The sequence below is a fragment of the Cebus imitator genome, unplaced genomic scaffold (genome assembly GCF_001604975.1).
Source record: "Cebus imitator isolate Cc_AM_T3 unplaced genomic scaffold, Cebus_imitator-1.0 Scaffold658, whole genome shotgun sequence".
NCBI classification, from domain to species: domain Eukaryota; kingdom Metazoa; phylum Chordata; class Mammalia; order Primates; family Cebidae; genus Cebus; species Cebus imitator.
In genome coordinates this window covers 809,893-833,957 of record NW_016107973.1, presented here as the reverse complement: position 1 = coordinate 833,957, position 24,065 = coordinate 809,893, and the positions used below count along the sequence as shown (strand labels likewise).

Sequence of the window (24,065 nt, the reverse complement as noted above, 5' to 3'; positions counted from 1 at the left end):
GTTGGGTACATTCTTATTCTTGCACTAAGGAGAGCCAGCTGCCAGGTCGTCAGCTACCCACATGGCAAGTAATCTATGTCCCTGGCTAAGAAGCAGTAAAGCCCTGAGGCCTGCCAACAGCCATATGAATGAGCTTGGAATTGAATCTCCCTCAGTTGAGCCTTGAGATGCCAGCAGCCCCTACCTAGACCTTGACTGCAGCCTTGTGAAAGACCCTGAGCTAGAATCTTTTCCATGCCATGATTCCTGACCCAAATAAATGGTGTGAATTAATGTATGTTTGTTGTTATAAGCAGTGAAATTGTGGGGAAATTTGTTATGTAAGAATAGAAAAATAATACAGATATACACAGAGAATACATGTAAAAAGTAATACATATGCCCAAGAAATATTTGCAAATACATTCACCAATGAAATGCAAATTAAAACTTATACAGAAGCTATTTTTCATGAAAAGGGACAAATTGCAGAGCCACATGAATAGTTACAAGTCCCATAGAAGGGCAGGACTCCTGACCTCAGATCAGAGAGCCATGGGACTCACATTTCCTGAATGCTGGTACTTTTTCATCTTATGTATTTTCTGTGGGGTAGAGGACACAACTGCTACACTGTTTTGTAGCTGAAGAAACAATGTATGGGGAGGTTAAGTAACTTGGCTAAGGGTCATCCTGCTACTAAGTGCAAAATTAGACAGTGGTATGCTATATGTCCTTTTGCAAAATTGTGACCCTCAGCTGCACATTACACCATAACCAAGTAAATCTTGCTTTCCTACCGACCCAAGATAAAAATCCATGAATTACCAGCACATATTTGACATATCATGCTTTCATCCTTCCATCCATCCATACATACATTCTTACACGTAACAGGCATTAAGGTCGAACTACGCCATCCCTTTGGTTAAGTTTTAGGTTTCTCCATAATGGATCAAGCAATTGAAGTGTGGAAAGGGTGGTGCAGCAAATTCAGATGTCAGATCTAACAAAAGATGGTTCATTCCTATTAATATTTCAACCTGATAAAGTCTCTTACAATTGATGATTGTAACATATAATTTAATGCCCTGGACCTCTCTATATATATCTAGTTGCTGTCCTCTTTATATATATTCTCTTCCTTGTAACAAAGTTCTACAAAAATTATCAATTCTCAACGCATATCCCTCTAAATCTCCCCCCAACTCAGTTGTTGCTCCACTCTAATGGTACTTTCTTTGTTCCCCCAACCCTCTACTGAAATGAGCCTTGCCAAAGTCAACAACCATGTTTTTGATGCTTTCCAGATCAAGGGTATTGAAACGAACATTCAAATGGAGACAATGTTTTTGTTTTACAAGGCAGAATTCACCTGTTTGTGTACAGACAAGGATTATATTCCAATGCTGTCATTATCTAAAAGTTAAAGTTGTAAGATAGCTTTCATAGTGTCAGAGTCTGATAACATGAAACCTGTGCTATAGACATTGCACTTTCAAATGAAGCACACATTTTCCCCTGCATTCCATACTTTGGCTTCACTGAAAGGGATTATGTGAATAGGTTTACTGAATGATAACAATAATTTTGCATGATCACTTCAAATAACCTCTATCTTCTCTGTTTTTATTTCCTTCTGAAGGGATTTCCAAGTATGAAACTCAATAATCTGAAACAATAATGTCTCATATTTGTCTGGTTAAATGTGTTATCTACAAACCCTGTCTAATATACTACAGTTAGATGATATGATAGTACTGAAACATTATGATGGTAATGGGGAACTCTTTTGTGGGTTCCTGACTCTTAAGTCAAAATACTTATACTGTATCACAGAAATCATAATGCTGGATTTTCTTTTGGAATAAACCCATCCAGTAAATAACCCAACCTATATGATATATATATATATATATATATATATATACTTATAGAAGTAAATATGTAAATTAATAAAGAAATAGGTGTGAGGGGACAAATTGTCTTTATCAAATAATTCCAAATAGTGCATGTAGATACCCTCCCTCTATGAGGTGAAGCTTAATTCCATCTCCCATCACCTGATGGCAGGACAGACTTAATAACTTACTTCTAAAGAACAAAATAGGCAAACGAAAACAGTTGCTGTACATTGAAGAAACTTGGCAAATACTGCCTTAACCAAGTGATTAAGATTAATATCACCAGTGAAGTCAGATGGGTATCACATACTCCCAGATATGAAGTGACAAGAAGGGCAGTTCAATTCTGGTATTTTTTCTCAGAACCCATTACCTCAGTCTAAAAAAATAAAATTAAATTAAAAACCTGACTAAGCCTATACTCATCACTGTCAGAATCATGAAAATAGTTTAGTAGTTCTTCAAATGGAAAAATAGAGAGTTACCATATGGCACAGTAATTACTTTCCTACCCGAGATAAATCTCTACATAAAAATGTGTAAACAAATGTATGTAAAATCATTATTCATAATAGCAAAAAGTAGAAATAACCAGAGTGTTCATCAATAGGTGAATAAATAAACAAAATGTGGTCAGTCTATGCAATAAGATATTTTTAAGCTATTAGTTGGAATGGAATTCTGACCCATGTTACATTACGAAGGAACCTTGAACACATTATAATAAGTAAAAGATGCAGACACAAAATACCAAATATTATTTGATTCCATTTACATAAAATGTCCCAAATAGGCAAATGCATAGACAGAAAATATATCTGTGATTGCATAGGGCTGAGTGTGTGTGCAGGGATTAACTACATTCAAGCATAATGGGATTCTTGGGGATGATAAAAACTAATAAAAACCCAATTACGGTGATGGTTGTACAACTCTTTACATTTGGTAAAAATAATCTAGGCCGGGCGCGGTGGCTCAAGCCTGTAATCCCAGCACTGTGGGAGGCCGAGGCGGGTGGATCACGAGGTCAAGAGATCGAGACCATCCTGGTCAACATGGTGAAACCCCGTCTCTACTAAAAATACAAAAAATTAGCTGGGCATCGTGGCGCGTGCCTGTAATCCCAGCGACTCAGGAGGCTGGGTCAGGAGAATTGCCTGAACCCGGGAGGCGGAGGTTGCGGTGAGCCGAGATCGCACCATTGCACTCCAGCCTGGGTAACAAGAGCGAAACTCCGTCTCAAAAAAAAAAAATTAATAATAATAATAATAATAATCTAAATACCCTTAAAATGTGTGAGGTTATGATTTGTAAGCTATAGTCTAATGAAGGTGTTTAAAATATGATATTGGGCAGGAGGCAGAGCAAGATGGCTAAATAGAAGCCTCCACCAATTGTCCTCCCTCTGGGAACACCAAGTTTGACAACTATCTACACAAGGAAGCACCTTCGTAAGAACCAAAAATTAGGTGATTGATCACATTACCTGGTTTTAACATATCACTGAAAAGGGGCACTGAAGACTGTAAGAAAGACAGTCTTCATTGCTGATGTCACCCCCTCCTCCATCCCCTAGCAGCAGCTGTGAAGCCTGGAGAATCCGTATTCTTGGGGAAGGGAGAGCACAGTGATTGTGGGGCTTTGCATTGGAACCCAGTGCTACTCTGTCAGAGCAGAAAGTAGCATTGGACAGAATTCAGCCAATGCTCATGGAGGGAACATTTAGACCGGCCCTAGCCAGAAGGGAATCTCCCATCCCATCAGTCAGAACGTGAATTTCGGCAAGCCTTGCCACTGTGGGCTAAAGTGCTTGGGGGTCCTAAAGAAACATAAAAGGCAATCTAGACCTGGGTTCAGAGCCAACAGACTTGGGGGACTTGTGACCCAGTAAGACACCAGCCAGGGTACCCAAGGGAGTGCTTGTGCCACCCCTCCTCCAACCCCAGGCCATGCAGCTCTCAGCTCTGAAAGAGAATCCTTTCTGCTTGAGGAAAGAAGAGAAAAGAGTACAGGGGACTTTGTCTTGAAACTTGGACATCAGCTCAGCCACAAGAAAGGACACTGGGCAGAGTACTGTGGCACCCATTCCAGTCCCTAGCTCCTGAACATTTCTGGACACACCCTGGGCCAGAAGGGAGCTTTCTGCCTTGAAGAGAAGGACTCAGTCCAGGAAAGATTCATCACCTGCTGACTAAAGAGCACTTGGGCTCTGAATAATCCGCAACAGTAGCCAGGTAGTACACACTGGGGACCTTGGGTGAGGCTCTTGAGATGTGCTGACATCAGGTGTGACCCAACACATTCCCTGCTATAGTAGCTATGAGGAGAGACTCCTCTTTGAGAAAAGCAGAGGGAAAAGTAAAGGGGACTTTGCCTTGCAGCTTAGGTACCAGCTCTTCCACAGTGGGGCAGAGTTCCACATAGGTTCTTGAGGTCTCAGATTCCTGGCCTTGGCTTGGATGGCATTTCTGGACCTGCCCTGGGCCAAACGGGAGCTCACTGACCTGAAGACTAAGTTCCAAGCCTGGCAGCATGCAGCATAAGCTGACAGATGAGCCCTTGGGCCTTAACTGAACATTGGTCGTAGCCTGGCAATAGCACCTGTGGGTCTGTGGTGGTGGTGGCCATGGGGAGAGACTCCTCTGCCTGTGGAAAGTGGAGTGAAGAGCGGAATGAATTTTGTCTTCTTGCTTGGGTGCCAGTTCAGCCATAATAGAATGGAGCACCACATAGATTTCTAAGGTTTCTGACTCCAAGCTCTGGCTCCTGGATGGCATCTCTGGACCTGCCCAGGACCAGGGGAACTCCCTGCTATGAAGGGAAGGACATACACCTAGCTAGTTTCACTGTCTGCTGATTGTAGAGCCTTAGGAAATTGAGTGAACATAGGCAGTAACCAGGTAGTGGTTTGAGTGAGACCCAGTGCTGTGCTGCTTCAGATGTGACCCAGCACAGACTCAGTGGTGGAGGCCACCAGAATGCTTGTGTTATTTCTCTACCAGCTCCATGGACTCAGCACAGAGAGAGACTCTATTTGTTTAGGAGAAAGTAAGGGAAGAAAACAAGAGTCTCTGCCTGGTAAGCTGGATAATTATTCTGGATCTTATTCAAGAACACCAAAGTAGTACCTCTAAGAGTCTGCAAGAACTACAGCATTACTTGGCTTCGGGTGACTCCCAATGCAGATATGACTACAGTGACCAAAAAGTTAGATCACAACATTCAAGGCTCTTCAAACACCTGGAAAGCCTTCTCAAGAAAGATGGGCACAAACAAGCACCTACTGCAAACACTAGCATAAAATAACAGGTTTCAAGATTTTATTTGAAAGCTTCATGGTAACCTCAAATCAAAAGTCATACAATGGATAAACAAAAAATAAAAGGCAAGAAAACAGGTTTCAAGATTTTATTTGAAAGCTTCATGGTAACCTCAAATCAAAAGTCATACAATGGATAAACAAAAAATAAAAGGCAAGAAATTAAAACATAACGCCAAGAAAAATCATCTTCACTAAAAGGAAGACAGGAAGGAAGGAAGAAAAGACCACAAAATAACCAGAAAACAAATAACAAAATTGTAGAAGTAAGTTCTTACTTATCAATAATAACATTGAATGTCAATGGATTAAACTCTTCAATCAAATACATAGAATGGCTGAATAGATTTAAAAACAAGACTCGAGGATCGCTGTCTGCAAGAAACACACTTCACCTATAAAGACACACACAGGCTGAAAATAAAGGGATGGAAAAAGATATTCTATGCCAATGGAAACCAAACAAGAGCAAGCGTAGCAATACTTACATCCGACAAAATAGATTTCAAGATGAAAACTATAAAAAGAGACAAAGATGGTCATTATACAATGACATATAATTCAATTTAGCAAGAGGATACAACAACTGTAAATATATATGCACCCAACACTGGAGTACCTAGATATATAAAGGAAATATTACTAGAGCTAAAGGAATAAATAGACCTCAATACAATAATAGCTGGAGACTTCAACTCTCCTCTTTCAGTATTGAACAGATCACCTAGACAGAAAATCAACAAAGAAACACTGGACTTAATCTGCACTACAGACTAAATTGACCTAATTGATATTTACAGAACACTTCATCCAATGAACATTCCTAAAATGTACATTCTTAAAATGCATTTTTCTCCTTAGCACATGAATCATTCTCAAGCAAAGACCATACATTAGGCCACAAAACAAGTCTTAAAACATTAAAAATAATTCAAATAATATCAAGTATCTTCTCTGATCACAATGGAATAAAACTAGAAATCAATAGCCAGAGAAAATTTGGAAACTACAAATACGTGAAAATTAATATGTTCCCAAATGATCAGTGTGTCAATGAAGAAATTAAGAAGGAAACTGAAAAACAGATGATAATAAAAACACAGCATACCAAAACATATGGAATACAACAAAAGCAGTACTAAGAGGAAAGCTTATAGTTATAAGTGCCTACATCAAAAAAGTAGAAAAACGTCAAATAAACAACCTAATGATGTACTTTAAAGAACAAAAAAGTCAAGAACAAAACAAACTTAAAATTAGTAGAAAAAAGGAAACACTAGGCCAGGTCTGGTGGCTCACGACTATAATTCCAAAACTGTGGGAGGCCAAGTTGGGAGGATTGCCTGAGCTCAGAAGTTTGAGACCAACCTGGGCAACATGGCGAAACCCTGTCCCTACAAGAAAATACAAAACTTAGCTAGGCGTGGTGGCACAGGCCTGTAGTCCCAGACAATCAAGAGACTGAGGTAGGAGGATCACTTGAGCCTGGGAGGCAGAGGTTGCAGTGAGCTGAGATCATGCCACTGCACTCCAGCCTGGGTGACAGAAACCCTGTCTCAAAAAAAAAAAAAAAGAGATATAATGAAGATCACATCAGAAACAAATGAAATTGAAATGAAGAAAACAATACAAAGTGTCAATGAACAAAAAGTTGTTTTCTTTAAAGATAAACAAAGTTGATAGACCTTGAGCCAGATTAAGAAAAAATAGAGAAGACCCAAATAAATAAAATCAAAAATGAAAAATGAGACATTACAAATGATAGTGCAAAAATTCAAAGCATCATTAGAGGCTACTATGAGCAACTATATGCTAATAAATTAGAAAACCTAGAAGAATAGATAAGTACCTAGACACATACAACCTACCAAGATTGAACCATGAAGAAATCCAAAACCTGAAAAGACCAGTAACAAGTAACAAGCTAAAAGCCACAGTAAAAAGTCTCTCAGCAAAGAAAAGCCTGGTACCTTATAGCTTTACTGCTGAGTGTTACCAAACATTTAAAGAAGAATTAATAACAGTCATACAGAAACTATTCCCAAAACAGAAGAGGAGGGAATACTTCCAAACTCATTCTATGAGGCCAGTATTACCCTGATACCAAAACCAGAGAAGGACACATCAAAAAAAAGAAGACTACAGCCCAATATCCCTGATGGACATTGATATAAAAATCTAGCAAACTGAATTCAACAATATATTTAAAAAGACCATTCATCATGACCAAGTAGGATTATTGAGGTATGTTTCTGTTATACCCAGTTTTCTAAGGATTTTTATCAAGAAGGGATGTTGAATTTTATCAAATGCTTTTTCAGCAGCAATTGAAATGATCATATGGCTTTTGGCTTTTGTCCTTCATTCTGTTGATATTATATATAGCAATGATAGATTTGTATCTGTGGAGCCATCCTTGCATCCCTGGAACAAGGCAGAAAAAAAAATCCCTGCACAAAGGCAGTCAGGCAGGAGGAGTTTCTTCATACTCATGAAAGAGGTAGTCTTTTTGTTCTAATAAGGCCTTCAACTGATTGGATGAACTCTACCTACATTAAGGAGGGTGTCCAGAAACACTCTCAAAGAAAGGCCCAGAATAATGTTTGACCAAACATCTGGGCACCCTGTGGCCTAGTCAAGTTGACACATAATATTAATCATCACAATGAGCGTATAGCTATGTTTGTGTGATTAAATATGTTAGTATATTACACACAGAGATAAAATCTGGAGAATAGGCAATAATAAATTCACAGAAATTATCTTTACATTATGGAGTGGGAGACCAACTGTCTTTCTGGGGCAGAAGGAAAAAACAATATTTTCAGCTTCAAAATACAAATTTTTATATTGTTTGATACTTGTTTAGCAGTAAAAAGGATTTACTGGTAATCTGCTATAGTTATAAAGTATATAAAACAGAAAAAAAGCTATGAAGAGATTCACAAAATGAGAGTGTAGAAATATATTTATTGACTTAGAATCATGTTCTTTACTGTACTGAAATAGCACATTAAAAAGTTGTATTTAGTAATAATTCAATGTGTGCACATTGGTAGGAGATAGAGGATACTTTAATTTTTATAAATTTGCATTTCTATAGTGTTTTGCATATAGAAACTATTGAATAAAATGTTGAAAAGAAAATAATTGTGAGGCTGGGTATGGTGGCTCAAGCCTGTAATCCCAGCACTCTGGGAGGCCAAGGCGGGCAGATGACTTGAGGTCAGGAGTTTGAGATCAGCCTGGCCAACACTGTGAAACCCCGTCTCTACTATAAACACAAAAATTAGCCAAGTGTGGTGGCAGTAGCCTGTAATCCCAGCTAGTTGGGAAGCTGAGGCAAGAGAAGCACTTAAACCCAGGAGTCGGAGGTTGCAGTGAGCTGAGATCATGCCATTGCACTCCAGCCTAAGTGACAGAGCAGGACTCAGTCTCAAAAAAAAAAAAAAAGAAAAGAAAAGAAAAGAAAAGAATTATGAACTGATTACAAATTTGGTGCTCATGTAGTCATTGCTTCAGAAACTGTTCATAGTATATTGTTTTATGGGTAAAAAAAACAGGTCAAATTAATTTATTTGACAGTCATTCTGTGTGTGTGTTTCTATATCTCAACCTTTTTTACACCAATTATTCATTCACACACTAAGTTGTATAGCTTTCTATTCAGCTTGCATAGAAACTGGACTTCTAGCTGTAGCAGTTGAAGATCCTAGGATAGGTATGAATATAACAAGAATGCTACCAGGTTATAGAAAATTCCAGAAAGGTTTGATTTATACAATAAAAACCATTCACCTCCTTCATCCCTCCTGTATTATTCACCTCCTTCATCCCGCCTGTATTAGGTCATTCTTGCATTGCTATAAAGAAATACACGAGAATGTGTAATTTATAAAGAAAAGAGTTTTAATTGGCTCATAGCTCCACAGGCTGTACAGGAAGCATGGCACTGGTATATGCCTGGCTTCTGGGGAGGCCTCAGGGACCTTTACTCATGGAAGAAGGCCAAGGGAGAGCAGGTACATCACACTGCCAGAGCAGGAGCAAGAGAGAACAAAGTAAGGTGCCACACACTTTAAACAGCCAGATCACTATCACGAGGACAGAATGAAGCCATGAGGCATCAACCCCCATGACCCTGCTACCAGGCCCCAGCTCCAATACTAGGGATGTCATCTCAACAAGGGAGGTGTCACACATCATGAGGGATCAATCCCTATGACACCTTCTACTAGGCCCCATCTCCAACACTGGAGATTAGATCTCAACATGAAACTTGGAGAGGACATCCAAACTATATCGCCCCCCTCAAAACCTTCTATCCCTTGGCAAGCCTCCTAAGTAGCTTTCAGTCATACAATTCTCACTTTGTTTACCATCTGATTTTATTTTCAACAGGTTATTTTCTCCCAATGAAAAATCATAATTTTTATAAACAGAAATAAAAGTTTTCCTCAAAGCAGTTAATGAGGCAACAAATACTGAGTTATCCCAACTCATATATATATACATATATATATGTATATATATATATACACATATATATATGTGTATATATATACATATATATATGTGTATATATATATATACATATATATGTATACACATATATATATATGTATACATATATATATACACACATATATATACACATATATATATATGTATATGTTAGGCCTCCATGTGCAGGCCTTAACCCAGAAAGTCTGAAGTCCTGCCTGCCTTGGCTAATCACCCCCTACCCACCGCGGGCATTCCCCACTATCCCTGATCGCTCAGTAGAGCTTCCCCCGAAATAAGCTTCCCCTCACCCCACCCTGCCATCTTAACTGTTATTATGATAATGTGAATACTCTTCACCCCACCCTGCCATCTTAACTACTCTTACACCTTACCCCACCTGCCACTGTAACTGAACTTATGATAATGTATACTCCTTGCCCCTACCCCCACCACTATAACTGATCTTACTCTGTAACTTTCCACTGCCCACCCCAAACCTATAAAACCAACTCCTATCCCACCGCCCTTTGCTAATGCCCTTTTTGGCCTTAGCCCACCTGTACCCAAGTTCATAAACAGCCATGTTGCTCACATAAAGCCTGTTTGTTTTGTTTTATAGGTTTTTTATACCAATTATTATTACATTACCATAAGTTCAGTTATTTCCTTATTCCTGACTCTACATGTCATTAATTTATTAAAGTGTATTGGGAGTTTACTATGCGCCAGACATTGTCAGTCCAATCCCATATCTTCATCCCATACCATCCCTCTTTTAATCTTCAGTCCTAGTTATAAGTAAAAATGCCCACAGGAAGCAACATGAATATAAATGACTACCCATGATGAATGATTCAAAGACACTCTATGCCAAGAGTTTAGTTGAATCTCCCCTCTGAGTCCAGGACACCTAGCAATATAGTTTGGATTTTTGTCCTCTCCAAATATCATATTGAAATGGGATCCCCAGTGTTAGAGGTGGGGTCTGGTGGGAGGTATTTGGGCCATAGGGGCAGACCCCTCATGAATGTCTTGGTGCTGTCCTCTAGTGAATAATTTCTCACTTGCTAGTGAGTGAGTTCTCACAAAATCTGGTTGTTCAAAAGTATGTGGCACCTCTATCCTCCTGTTGCTCCTGTTCTCACCATACGACATGCCTGTTCCCACTTTGCCTTCTTTCATGACTGTAAGCTTCCTGAGGCCCTTGTACAAGCTGGTGCCATAGTTGTACAGTCTGCAGAACCGTGAGCCAATCAAACCTCTCTTCTTTTTTTTTCTTTTTTTTAATTGCACTTTAGGTTTTGGGGTACATGTGAAGTAACCTCTCTTCTTTATAAATTACCAAGGTTCAGGTATTTCTTTATAGCAACAGAAAAATAGCCTAATACAGAAAATTGGTACCAAGGAGTGAGGTATTGCTATAAAGATATCTGAAAATGTGGAAGTGGCTTTGGAACTGGGTGACAGGCAGAGGTTGGAAGACTTTGGAGGGCTCAGAAGAAGACAAAGATGAGGCAAAGTTTGGACCTTCTTATACATTGGTTAAATAGCTGTGACCAAAATGTTGCTACTGGTATGGGCAATAAAATCCAGGCTTACCAGGTTTCAGATGTAAATGAGGACCTTATTGGGAAATGAAGCAAAGGTCACCCTTATTATGCCTTCGCAAAGAAGTCGGCTACACTGTGTTCATACTCTGTGATCTGTGTAAGTTTGATCTTCAGAGTGACAGAGTATCTGATGGAAGAAATTTCTAAGCAGCAGTGTTCAAGATTTGGCCTGGCCACTTCTAACAGCTGACATTCCAATGCAGGAACAAAGAAATTACTTAAAGTTGAAAGTTATAATTAAAAGGGAAGCAGAGCACAGAAGTTTGGAAAATTTGCAGCCTATCTTGTTAGTAGAAAAGAAAAGCCTGTTTTCAGGGGAAGAATCCAAGCAGGCTGTGGAGCAACCACTCGCTGGAGAGATTGGCGTGACTAAAAGAGCCAAATGTTAATATCAAAGACAAGGAGAAAAAGGACTCAAAGGCATTTCATAGATCTTAAGGTGGCCCCTCCCATCACAGGCTCAGAAGTCTAGTAGGAGAGAATGGTTTCATGAGCCAGGCCCAGGGCCCTGCTGCCCTGCAGCATCCCAGGAGGCTACTCCTTGCATCCCCACTACTCTGGTTTCAGTCTTTGCTCAAGGGGCTCCAGGTACAGCTCCAGCTGCCATTTTGTAGAGTGCAAGCCACCATAAACCTTGGCAGCTTCCACATGGTGTGAAGTCTGTGGGCACACATGGGCACATGGAATGCAAAAGTTAAGGAGGCTTGGAAGCTTCCCTCTAGATTTCAGAAAATGTATCAGAAAGCCTGAGTGCCCAGGCCACAGCCTGCCACAGGGGCAGAGCCTCCAATATAGAAACTCTATTAGGGCAGTGTGGAGGAGAAATATGAGGTTGGAAGCCAGACACAGTCTCCAGTGGGGCACTACCTAGTGGAGCTGTGAAATCCACTACCTAGTGGATCTGCTACTGCCCTGCAGATCCCAGAATGGTAAAGCCATGGACAGCTCGCATCCTGAGCCTGGAGAAGTCACAGCCAGTCAAGTCCAACCCATGAGATCTGCCACGGGGCTACAACCTGCAAAGCTACAGGGGTGGAGCTGCCAACTACACCAAGCATCTAAACAGAAAGAGATATGATTGAGTGGAAAGAGACTGCTACCTTGGGAAACTAAGGCTCCTTGTAACCCATGCCTCTGCCTGCTTGCACAGTGCTAAAAGGCTTCTACCTGCTCCTGACCTACCTCACTCATGAGGGCAAATTCCTCATGAATGTCTTGGTGCTATCCTTGAAACAGTGAGCAAGTTCTCATGAGATCTGTTTGTTTAGAAGTGTATGGTACCTCCTTCATCTCTTTCTTGCTCCCACTCCTGCTGTGTGACATGCCTGGTCCCGCTCTGCCTTTCACCATGACTGTAAGCTTCCTGAGGCCCTCATCAGAAGCCAAGCAGATGTTGGTGCCATGCTTGTACAGCCTGCAGAACTGTGTTTCCTTTATAAATTACCCAGCCTCAGGTATTTCTTTATAGCAACGTAAGTATGGCCTAATACACCCAGCATCTAAATAGAAAATGATATGGTTGAGTGGAAAGAGGCTGCTAACTTGGGAAACTGAGGCACCTTGCAGCCCATGCCTCTGCCTGCTTCCATAGTGCTAAAGGGCTACTACTACCTTCTCCTGACCTACCTCATTCATAGAGAGGAAAGGGCAAGGCAACACTAGTGTGCTTGCAGTCTTAGTTCTTCTCGCAAGTAGAAAGTAGTTTTGCTTTCTCTGTTTCTCTTCACTATGTCAGAGTGGTATGTTGCTGAACTTGTTTTGAGTCTGCCTGATCCCTAAAGGAGTGATTTTTTTCCATTTAGTCATTTGGGGTGCCCATCTGTGGTGACATGGAGTTTCTTCTTCATGTAAGAACTCCTCTCCTTCACTGAGGGACTGGACCCAGAGCCACAGGAGATAGACAGGAGTAAAGACTAAGTTCTCAAAGACAAGCACAGGACTAGGAACCCAGTCTGAACATCAAACTCTCCTGATTTAGTGAAATGGTTTTCACAGATTTCTCACATGTTGTTTACCTCCCTGCAGAATTCCTCTTAAAGAGACTATGAGGAAACAGGCATTGTCATGCATTGATAGAAGTGATTTCAAATAGTATATCCCCTGTGGAAGGAATTTGATGCTATTTGATAAAATGACATAGGCATTAATTCTTGGAACCAGCAATCTCTTTCCTAAGCATCTATTCTAAATATATAATGCAAATAGACAAAAAGGCATAAATATAAGGCCATTCCTGGCAGAATATTATAAATGAAAAATGCAGTGCAAAAAAAATAGAGGGAGCTGTTGTTGTTCAATATAGTGGTCACTAGCTACATGTAGCCATTTACTTTAAAAAAAAAATTCAAATAAAATTATAAACTCAATACCTCACTCACACATGTTTCAAGTGCTCAACAGCCTCAGGTAAACTAGTGGCTACTATGTTGGACAGTGTAGATACAGAAAATTTTCATCAATATAGATATTTCCACTATATAGTGGTGGTATAGACTATGCCACCTTCTACTTGTGTCGGGGAGGAAATGAATACACACATTACATTTGCTTATGTTTCTAAAAACTGGAAGATTAAAACAAAAACTGATAAAATGATTATCTATAAGGGCATAGAGGAGCAATTCAGGATGGAAGCCAAGATATATATTATCTTCAAAATGTAATGCATAATTACTGGCTATGTGCACTAAAAAAAAGCAGCAAACTGACCAGTTGATTAGAACCCAGATTGAGTCCTCTAAAAATACTTCCCATGGAAAAAAAAAAGGGCTCCCTTAGAGAGACAGCTGATTCCAGGTCTGGGGCCAGGATTGTACCAGATACTCCTGGACCAAATTATCATACCAGAAAGCATGTCAAAAAGATTCAGAGGTCAAGCTGAAGAGGCTTTCACTGGATAAAAACGAAACAATTTGAACATCAACGAGATTAATGACTGCAAATATTAAATACAGGAAAATCTCTGAGTCACAAGGACACTTTAATAAAAGAAAAACAAAACACAAACAATACCAACTCACTACTCATCTTTGGAAGCTCCTATGGAAACAATTACTTCTGAAAAGTGAAAATACTGCAAAAGAATTAAACCTTCGTCCTTCACTTCCTATGTGTACCATACCTCAGTGAATCCTAACAGGTGATGGCATAGGGGCAAGTTACGTTATAGGAAACACCCAACTAATAAATGCAAAAGAAATTATAAAATCACAACATCACCATTTTATAACTTCTAATGAAATGTAGATCTAGACAACAATTTTCAGAAAGTGGGAAAAAAACCTGAGGAGAAAAACACATGCAAAGTGTTATAATGGATGGATTAGGCTGACAAAATTTGAGCCCAGTGATGAACCTGAACTTCACAGTAGAAGAGATGAGATAAACAGACATGAGGAGGCTCCTGCTGTGCTATTACCTAAATGTTTGTGTTCCCCGCCCCAAATTCATATGTGAAAAGCCTAATCTCCAATGTGATGGTATTTGGAGATGGGACCTTTGAAAGGAATTAGGTTATGAGGACACAGCTCTCATGATGAGATTAGTGCCCTTGTAATAAAAGACATGAGAGCTTGTTTCCTTTCCACATGCACATACCAAGGAAAGGCCATGTGAGGACTAGGCAAAGGACCCTTATCCAGAATCCAACCATGCTGGCACCCTGATCTCGGACTTGCAGCCTCCAGACCCATGAGAAATACATACTTGTTGTTTGATATGGTTTGGATTTGTGTTCCCACCCAAATCTCATATTGAATTGTAATCCCCAATGTTGGAAGAGGGGCCTGATGGGAGGTGATTGGATCATGGGGGCAGACATCCCCCTTGTTGTTCTCATGATAGGGAGTGAGTTCTCATAAGATCTGGTTGAATAAAAGTATGTAGCACTTCCCCCTTCACTCTCTTCCTCCTTCTTTGATCCCATAAGATGTGCCTGCTTCCCCTTCGCCTTCTGCCAGGATTGTAAGTTTACTGAGTTTCCCAGTCGTGCTTCCTGTATAGCCTGCAGGACTGTGAGTAAATTAAACCTCTTTTCTTTGTAAATTACCTAGTCTTAGGTAGTTTTTTATAGCAATGTGAGTACAGACTAATACACTGTATAATCTACCACTATATGTTACTTGTTACAGCAGCCTGAGGTGACTAAGATACGTGTAAGGCTATACGAAGGACAGTCATGTGCTGCATAACAGTATTTTGGTCAATAACAGAACACATATGTAACAGTAGTCCCATAAGATATAATGGAGCCAAAAAATTCCTATCACCTGCTCATGTAGCTGTCCTACCTGCCATATCACAATATATTCCTCACGTTTGTGAAGAATATACTGATGCTGGTGTAAGCAAACCTACTGCACTGCCAGTTGTATAAAAGTAAAGCACATACAATAAGGTACAGTACATGATACTTATTAATGATAATAAATGACTGTTACTGGTTTATGTGTTTACTATACTTTTTATTGTTATTTTAGAATGTACTCCTTCTGCCTACTAAAAAAGTTAACTATAAAACAGTCTCAAGCAGGTCCTTCAAAAGGTATTCCAGAAGAAGGTATTGTTATCATAGGAGATGACAGCTTTATGTGTGTTATTGTCCCTTAAGACCTTCCAGTGGGGCAAGATATGGAGGTGGAAGACAGTGATAGTGATAATCCTGACCCTGTACAGGCCTAGACTAATGTGTGTGCTTGTGTCTTAGTTTCTTTTTTCCTTCCTCTGAATTTCATCTTGAAGTGTCTTCGTTTTTAACACAAAAGTTTAAAAAGTAAATATAAATAAATAAGTAAAAGAAAGGTGACAGAATAAGGATATAAAGCAAGAAAATATTCTTGCATAGCTGTACAATGTGTGTTTTTAGCTAAGTGTTATTACAAAAGTTAAAAAGTTTAAAAACATTAAAAGTTTATAAAGTTAAAAAGTTACAGTAAGCTGAGGTGATTATTGAAGAAAAAATATTATTTTATCAATGTAATATAGCCTAATTGTATAGTGTTTGTAAAATCTACAGTAATGCACAGTAATGTCCTAAGCTTTCACATTCACTCACCACTCACTCAGACTCACTGAGAGCAACTTCAAGTCCTGCAAGTGACCAATACACGTATATAGATATATATACTTTTAATCTTTTATATCATATTTGTACTGTACTTTCTCTATGTTTAGATACACAAATACTGACCTTAATGCTACAGTTCCCTACAGTATTCAGTACAGTAACATGCTGTGTGAATTTTTAGCCTAGGAGCAATAGGCTGTACCATATAGCCTAGGTATGTAGTAGGGTACACTACCTAGGTTTGTGTAAGTGTACTCTATGATATTCATACAATGACAAAATCTCCTAATGATGCATTTCTCAGAATGTAACTCTGTGGTTAAGTGACACATGATTGTACATGCCACATCTAAGACACTCTTGTCAAAAAATCTGAATAGGATCAAGCCTTTAATTACCAATTTAAAGGAAAGAAGAGGAGACTGAGTAACATGAACAACATAATAGGGATACAACCAGTAAAACCGAAAATGCAAACTCTAGCACCTTAAGTAAATAAATTTGAAAGTTAAAAAAAAGAGAAAGGAGCTTGACAATATTAAAAGAAACTTAAAACTTGAGAGAAAATTAAATCAAACAGAAATTAAAACAGAAAAATCAGACACTATATACTATCACACTTTCATCAGAACAACAAAAGCCACCAAGGTATACCAAGTGTCAGTGAGGATGTAGAGCAGTGAAACTATGACACTGCTGATACAAATATAAATTAGAATAACCACTTTGAAAACTGCTTAGCTGTATATGCTGAGCTGAATATACACACACCCTATGACTCAGAAATTCTACTCTTAGGCCAAGGATAGGTACATGCATACGAAAAATGAAAATAAACCTCCATTCAAAGATATGTAGAGAAATAAGGGATGGCGCAAGATGGCTGACTGAATACAGCCAGGAGGAATGTCTCCAACAAAGGGACAGAGCATCAGGAATACTAGCACACTCCTAGCAGATCTTGAGGGAAGGCATTGAAAGCAGACAGAGGGGAGACACAGATGCTGGGTGGAAGCAGGAAGAAGCTGGGAACGCTGCTCAGGGCTACCATGCACCAGTTCACTCCTGGTCCCCAGTGACTCCTGGAAAAGGCGGTGGGTTGAACAGGCAAGGAGCAACCCACTCTCGCCACAGGCCTCTGGAATCCCTGCAGAAGGCGACCCCTTGACCACCATGGACACTTGAATTGGCAGGGAGAGCTACTCAGAGAACTGGCAGGGGTAAAACTCCAGCTGGAGTGGAGCCCAGAGAGTTTGGTACAGGAGCACCTGTAGTGGAGCATAGCCATGGCTGCCCATCTCCCTAGGCTTAACTCACACCTATAAGAGACTTTAGCCCTAGGAGAACTGTTGAACCTGAACGCTGCAGGGCAATCGTGCCCATAAGACAGGGTTGGTCTGACCTCTACACCCTTCAGTCTCTTAGCCTCTCCTGGGGCCCCAGCCTGGTCATTCCTGCTTGCAGTGAAGCCCCCAGGTATCTTTTGGGGGCCCACATCATTGCCCCTGGGCTAGTGGACTGCTCCTGAATCTGGCAGAGTGCTCCAGCAGAGCAATCCTAGTGGACTTGCTCCAGCCCACCTGCATCCTCCCCTGACTGCAGCCTCCCCAATGCCACTTTGCCTGCACGCACTTGCCCACGGTCACCCCCTACATCACTTTGCTGTTGTATATGTGCACCAGAAGATGCGGCCTTCCCTCCCTCACCAGCACATGTGTGCTTGCGCACTCTGCAATGCCACTGCTGCTGGCTGAGTATGCCCTGCCCCTCTCCAGCCTCCCTCTTCCTGCTACACTGCCATTGTTGTTGGAGCTCTGGCAGGCACTGAGCCCGCCAGCCTCCTCCCTGCCAGCACCAAAATTGCTGTTAGCATAAAACTAGGCATAAACAAAAGCAGACCCACACCTGCCCTGAGTGACCACTGTTGCCTACAGGAACTTGTACAGAGAGTGCAAACACCATCATTAGCATGAAGTGTGCACAGTCACTGACTGGGGCCCTATCCCCCTGAGCTGTGCTGTCAACGTCAGCTGCTACGCAAATGCATGCATGAAGGCCAACACACTGGCATCCACTAGCACCCTGTTGCAGCCAAGCAGTGTTCACCCTACCACGCTACCGCTGCAGCTGCTACTGGCATGTGTGAACAAGGACGGATTCCACTGCCACCATGCTATAAAGTGTTTGCAGATGACAGGACTCTATACCTAGAAAACCCCATAGTCTTAGCCCAAAAGCTCCTTAAGCTGATAAACAACATCAGCAAAGTCTCAAGATCCAAAATCAACATATAAAAATTGCAGGTCGGGCACAGTGGCTCATGCCTGTAATCCCAGCACTTTGAGAGGCTGAGGCGAGCAGATGACTTGAGGTCAGAAGTCTGACACCACACTGGCCAATGTGCTGAAGCCCCATCTCTACTAAAAATACAAAAATTAGCCAGGCATGGTGGTGCATGCCTGTGATCCCAGCTACTCGGGAGGCTGAGGCAGGAGAATCACTTGAACCCAGGAGGTGAAGGCTGCAGCGAGCCGAGAGTGTGCCACTGCACTCCAGGCTAAATGACAGAACAAGACTGTCTCAAAAAGAAAAATCACTAGCATTCCTATACACCAACAACAACCAAGCCAAGAGTCAAATGAGGACAGAATCCCATTCACAACCGCCACAAAAAGAATGAAATACCTAGGAATATGGCTAACCAAGGAGGTAAAAAATCTCTACAATGGGAAGGACAAAACTGCACAAAGAAATCAGAGATGACACAAACAAATGGTAAAACATGCCATACTCATGGACAGGAAAAATTAATATCAGTAAAATGGTCATACTGCCCAAAGCAACTGACAAGTTCAATGCTAATCCTATCAAACTACCAATGACATTCTTCACAGAACTAGAAAAAAATTACTTTAAAATTCATATGAAACCCTAAAGAGTCCAAATAGCCAAGGCAATCCTAAGCAAAAAGAATAAAGCAGGGGGCATTATTCTCCCCAATGTCAAACTATACTACAGGGCTACAGTATAGTCGTGGTACAAAAGCAGACATATAGACTAATGGATCAGAATAGAGAGCTCAGAAACAAGGTTGCACACCTATAACCATGTGATCTTTGTTAAAGTTGACAAAAACAAGCAAAGGGACTCCCTATTCAATAAGTAGGCCTGGGGATACTCTTACACAGGAGATTGAAACTGGACCCCTTCCTTATGCTATGTACAAAAATCAACTCAAGATGGATTAAAGACTTAAGTATAAAACCCAACACTAAAAAAATCCTAGAAGACACCCAAAGCAATACCATTCTGGACATAGGAATGGGCAAACATTTCATGATGAAAACATCAAAAGCAACTGCAACAGAAGCAAAAGTTGATAGATGGAATCTAGTTAAACTAAAGAGCTTCTGCATAGCAAAAGATATTACCAACAGATTAAACAGGCAACCTATAGAATGGAAGAAAATATCTGCAAACTATGTATCTGACATAGGCCTAATATCCAGCATCTATAAGGAACTTAAATTTACAAGAAAAAACAAACAACCCCATTAAAAAGTTGACAAAGGACATGAACAGTTTGCAAAAGAAGACATACATATGGTCAACAAGCATATGAATAAAAGGTCAATATTACTGATCATTAGAGAAATGCAAATCAAAACCACAATGAGATAGCAACTCACACAGTCAGATGGCTATTATTAAACATCAAAAAATAACAGATGCTGGCAAGGTTGCAGAGAAAAGTGAATGCTTATACACCGTTGGTGGGAGGGCAAATTCGTTCAACCACTGTGGAAAGCAGTGTGGTGACACCTCAAAGAGCTGAAAACAGAACTACCATTCAACCCCAATTCTATTAATGGTTATACACCCAAAGGAATATAAAGTGTTCTGCCATAAAGACACAAGCTAATTGCAGCAGTGTTCACAATAGCCAAGGCATGGAATCAACAGAAATGCCCATTAATGGTAGACTGGATGAGGAAAATGTGGTATATATACACCACAGAATACTATGCAGCCAGAAAAAAGAATGAAATCATGTCCTTTGCAGCAACATCGATGGAGCTGGAGGCCATTATACTTAGGAAACTAATGCAGGAACAGAAAACAAAATACTGCATATTCCTACTTATAAGTGGGAGCTAAATGATAAGAACACATGGACACAAAGAGGGGTACAACAGACATTGAGGCCTACCTGAGGATGGAGGGTGGGAGGAGGGAGAAAATCAGAAAAATTAACTACTGGGCACTAAGCTTATTACCTGGGTCGTGAAATAATCTGTACAACAATCCCATGTGACACGAGTTTACTTATATAACAAACCTGCACATGTGCCCCTGAACCTAAAATAACAATTTAAAAAAAAGATATGTAGAAAACATTCATAATACTATTATTCATAGTAAGTCAAACACTGAAAAATACTCAAATCCCCATAATAGATATGTTTATTGCAAAGTATCCACAAAACAAAAAAAGAAAAAAAGAAACAAAAAGAAAAGAAAAGAAAAAGGCTGGGCGCAGTGGCTCACGCCTGTAATCCCAGCACTTTGGGAAGCAGAGGCGGGCGGATCACCTGCGGTCAGTAGTTTAGGACCAGCCTGACCAACACGGTGAAACCCCATCTCTATAAAAAAATATACATATATAGATATAAAAAAATCCACACAACATAATACTACACATTAATGAGAATGATCTACAACAGACAACAATAAAGGTAAAATTCATGTTAAGATGCTGAAGGAGCCAGACAGAAAAAAAGCACATTTTGTATGATTCAGGAAATTTTCCTCTATTCTTTCAGTATAGCTTGGCCTGGAGAAGAAAATCAACACACCAGGCGCGGTGGGTCACGCCTGTAATCCCAGCACTTTGGGAGGCCGAGGCAGGTGGATCACGAGGTCAAGAGATCAAGATCATCCTGGCCAACATGGTGAAACCCCATCTCAAAAATAAAAAAAAAAAGAAAAGAAATCAACATGCCAGTTCTTTTCAGTTGAAGGTACTTAGTGTACTCTTACATTACCTGGAGGTTAACCTCAGGGAAACATCCATCCTAAGCCCTTGAAAAGTGATTCACTACACATAGTAACAAAGCTAATGCCAGGTCTAATGAACAGGGAGCTGGGTGGAAGACAGGACATATACTTGGGCCACAGTGCCAGATCTAAACCATTAACTCTAGATGGTGACCTTAGGTAATCACCATACCTCACAAATGCTTTTTCTTCTTCCTAGGTGTATTGGTCAGGAGTGTGGGCTCTGGAGACAGAAAAGAGACAAGCCCTAGTTCTGCCACATAAAGACTGAGTGATTTTGAATACTTAAATTTACCTTATAGTCACTCATTTGTTACATCTGTAAAACTGGCATTATACAGAACATAATGTAGAAGACAAAACGTTTTAAAAATATATTAACTAGTGTTTTCATTTTTAAAAAGATAAATGGTGAGCAATCACATCATTTAAAAAATTCTACTACAGAGACGCTGGGGAAAAAAGCTGAATAGTCTTATAACTGAATCATATTCATCTACGAACACGTTTTTAAAATCACTAATTTTTATTATAACTTATGTTAGTTATAATAAAACTAACTAAGTAACTTGAGAATATCTCAAAGCACTTGGAAGGACGGATCTCAGAAAACAGCACCACCATTTCTCTACATGGCCAAACAAAAAGCTCAGGTGTTCTCCATAACTCTCCTTTATCTTAATACACCCCAAGAACATACACCCCAGGCACACAGCCACTGCAGGTCCTACCTGCCCGACCTGAAAACACGCTCTGTCCAGGTCCACCCCTCCCTCTGCACGTAGCTACAGGCCTGGCCTCATCCACACGTGTCCCTCTCCAGGACTTCTGTAATATTTTCCTAATGGTTATCCCCACTCCCTACCTTGTCCCTCTCCAGCCTATTCTCCACATAGCAGCCAGAGTCAGCTCTTGACATCAAGAATTAGGTCACATCACTCCCATACTCTAACCCTCCATGCTCAGGATAAAACCCAAACTGCTTACAGGGCCCAAACCATGTGGCTCTTGTCTACCCTTTCAATCTCATCTCCCACCTGTCTGCACTTATGTGCCAGGCTCCAGCCACTCCCACTTGTCCTCTGCTCCTGGATCAATGGTTCCCACATACAGCACAAGGACACTGATAAAATGGTCTCTCCATGCCTGGCTTCTTCTTATCGTTCAGGACTCAGCTCAAGTGTCACTTCCTGAGAAAGAGCTTCACTGACAACCCCATCTATAATAATCCCTGTCTCAGTCACTTTCTACTCTACCTGTTTATTTTCTTCAAAACACATATTCTCATATGAAATCACATAGCTTATTGATTTGTTTATCTGCTTACTGCCACTTTTCCCAATCTAGAATGATAGCTCCAGGGACCCTACCTGTCTTACTCTCTGTGCTATTTCCTCAGTGCCTATTTTAGTACTTCATATATAATCACTGAAATATTACTTAATTGAAGGAATTGTTGTCTATTTGACAGACCAAAGAAAACAGATATTTAAGCTGAGTAGCAGGAGTAACTAACAATGAAATTAGATATTAAATGATTCAAAACTATAAGATCTTCTTGTATACCCACAGCAGTAATTTTCAAACATGGATGATGTTATGGTGTGAATATCTGTGACCCCTCCCTCTCAAATTTATGTTAAAACCTAATGCGAAGGTGAGGCTATGAGAGGGCTTTTAGGTCATTAGGGCTTTGTCCTCATAACTGAGGTTTGTGCTCTTATCAAAGAGACTCCAGAGAGCTAGCTAGCACCTTCCACCAAGGGATATTATTATTATTTTTTAATTTAAATTTTTTCCGGTAATAGGTATAAGCAACACCAAGGGAGATTACAATGGGAAAACATCCATCTATGAAGGAAATGGGCCCTCACCAAACACTGAAGATGCCAGTGCCTTAATTTTGGATTTCTTGGCCTCCAGAACTGTGAGAAATAAATTTGTTTTTTATCAGCTGCCAAGTTATGATATTTTGTTACAGTAGCTCAGAATGCACTAAGACAGATGAGTACCCGACCAACTGAAGCTATTACAGTACTTTAAATGAAGACAGCTCCCATCCCCCCATCCCACTTCCCTGGTTTTGATTCAGCAGATCTAGGGTAGGTCCAAGTATCTGCTATTGTAACAAGCACCTTCTGATGAATTTGATGAAGTATCCATAGACCACACTTGGAAAAATCCTGACCTCAACAGTTCACATTTGGCCAGTCGCAGTGGCTCACGCCTGTAATCCCAGCACTTTGGGAGGCCAAGGAAGGCAGATCAATTGAGGTCAGAAGTTCAAGACCAGCCTGGCCAACATGGTGAAACCCCCTCTACTAAAAATTCAAAAATTAGCTGGGCATGGTGGTGCGTGCCTATAATCCCAACTACTCAGGATACTGAGGCCAGAGAATTGCTTGAACCAGGAGGCAGAGGTTGCAGTGAGCTGAGATCACGCCACTGCACTCCAGCCTGGGTGACAGAGTGAGACTCCATCTTAAATACAAAAAAACAAACAAACAACAACAAAAAAAACAGTTCGGCCAGGCGCGGTGGCTCAAGCCTGTAATCCCAGCACTGTGGGAGGCCGAGGCGGGTGGATCACGAGGTCAAGAGATCGAGACCATCCTGGTCAACAT

General features: G+C 40.5%; 1 long non-coding RNA gene across 2 annotated transcripts in view; it reads right to left on the bottom strand.

The window, feature by feature from the left end:
- LOC108295783 overlaps positions 1-24,065 on the bottom strand; it is a 30,059-nt gene that overhangs the window by 2,087 nt on the left and 3,907 nt on the right. The window contains exon 3 of one of the 2 annotated variants that reach the window (XR_005198268.1): positions 23,886-23,922. The exons of the other annotated variant lie outside the window; for it this stretch is intronic. This is a non-coding gene — a long non-coding RNA (uncharacterized LOC108295783). Of the gene's footprint in view, positions 1-23,885; positions 23,923-24,065 lie in introns of those variants that run through there. 2 annotated transcript variants of the gene reach the window in all.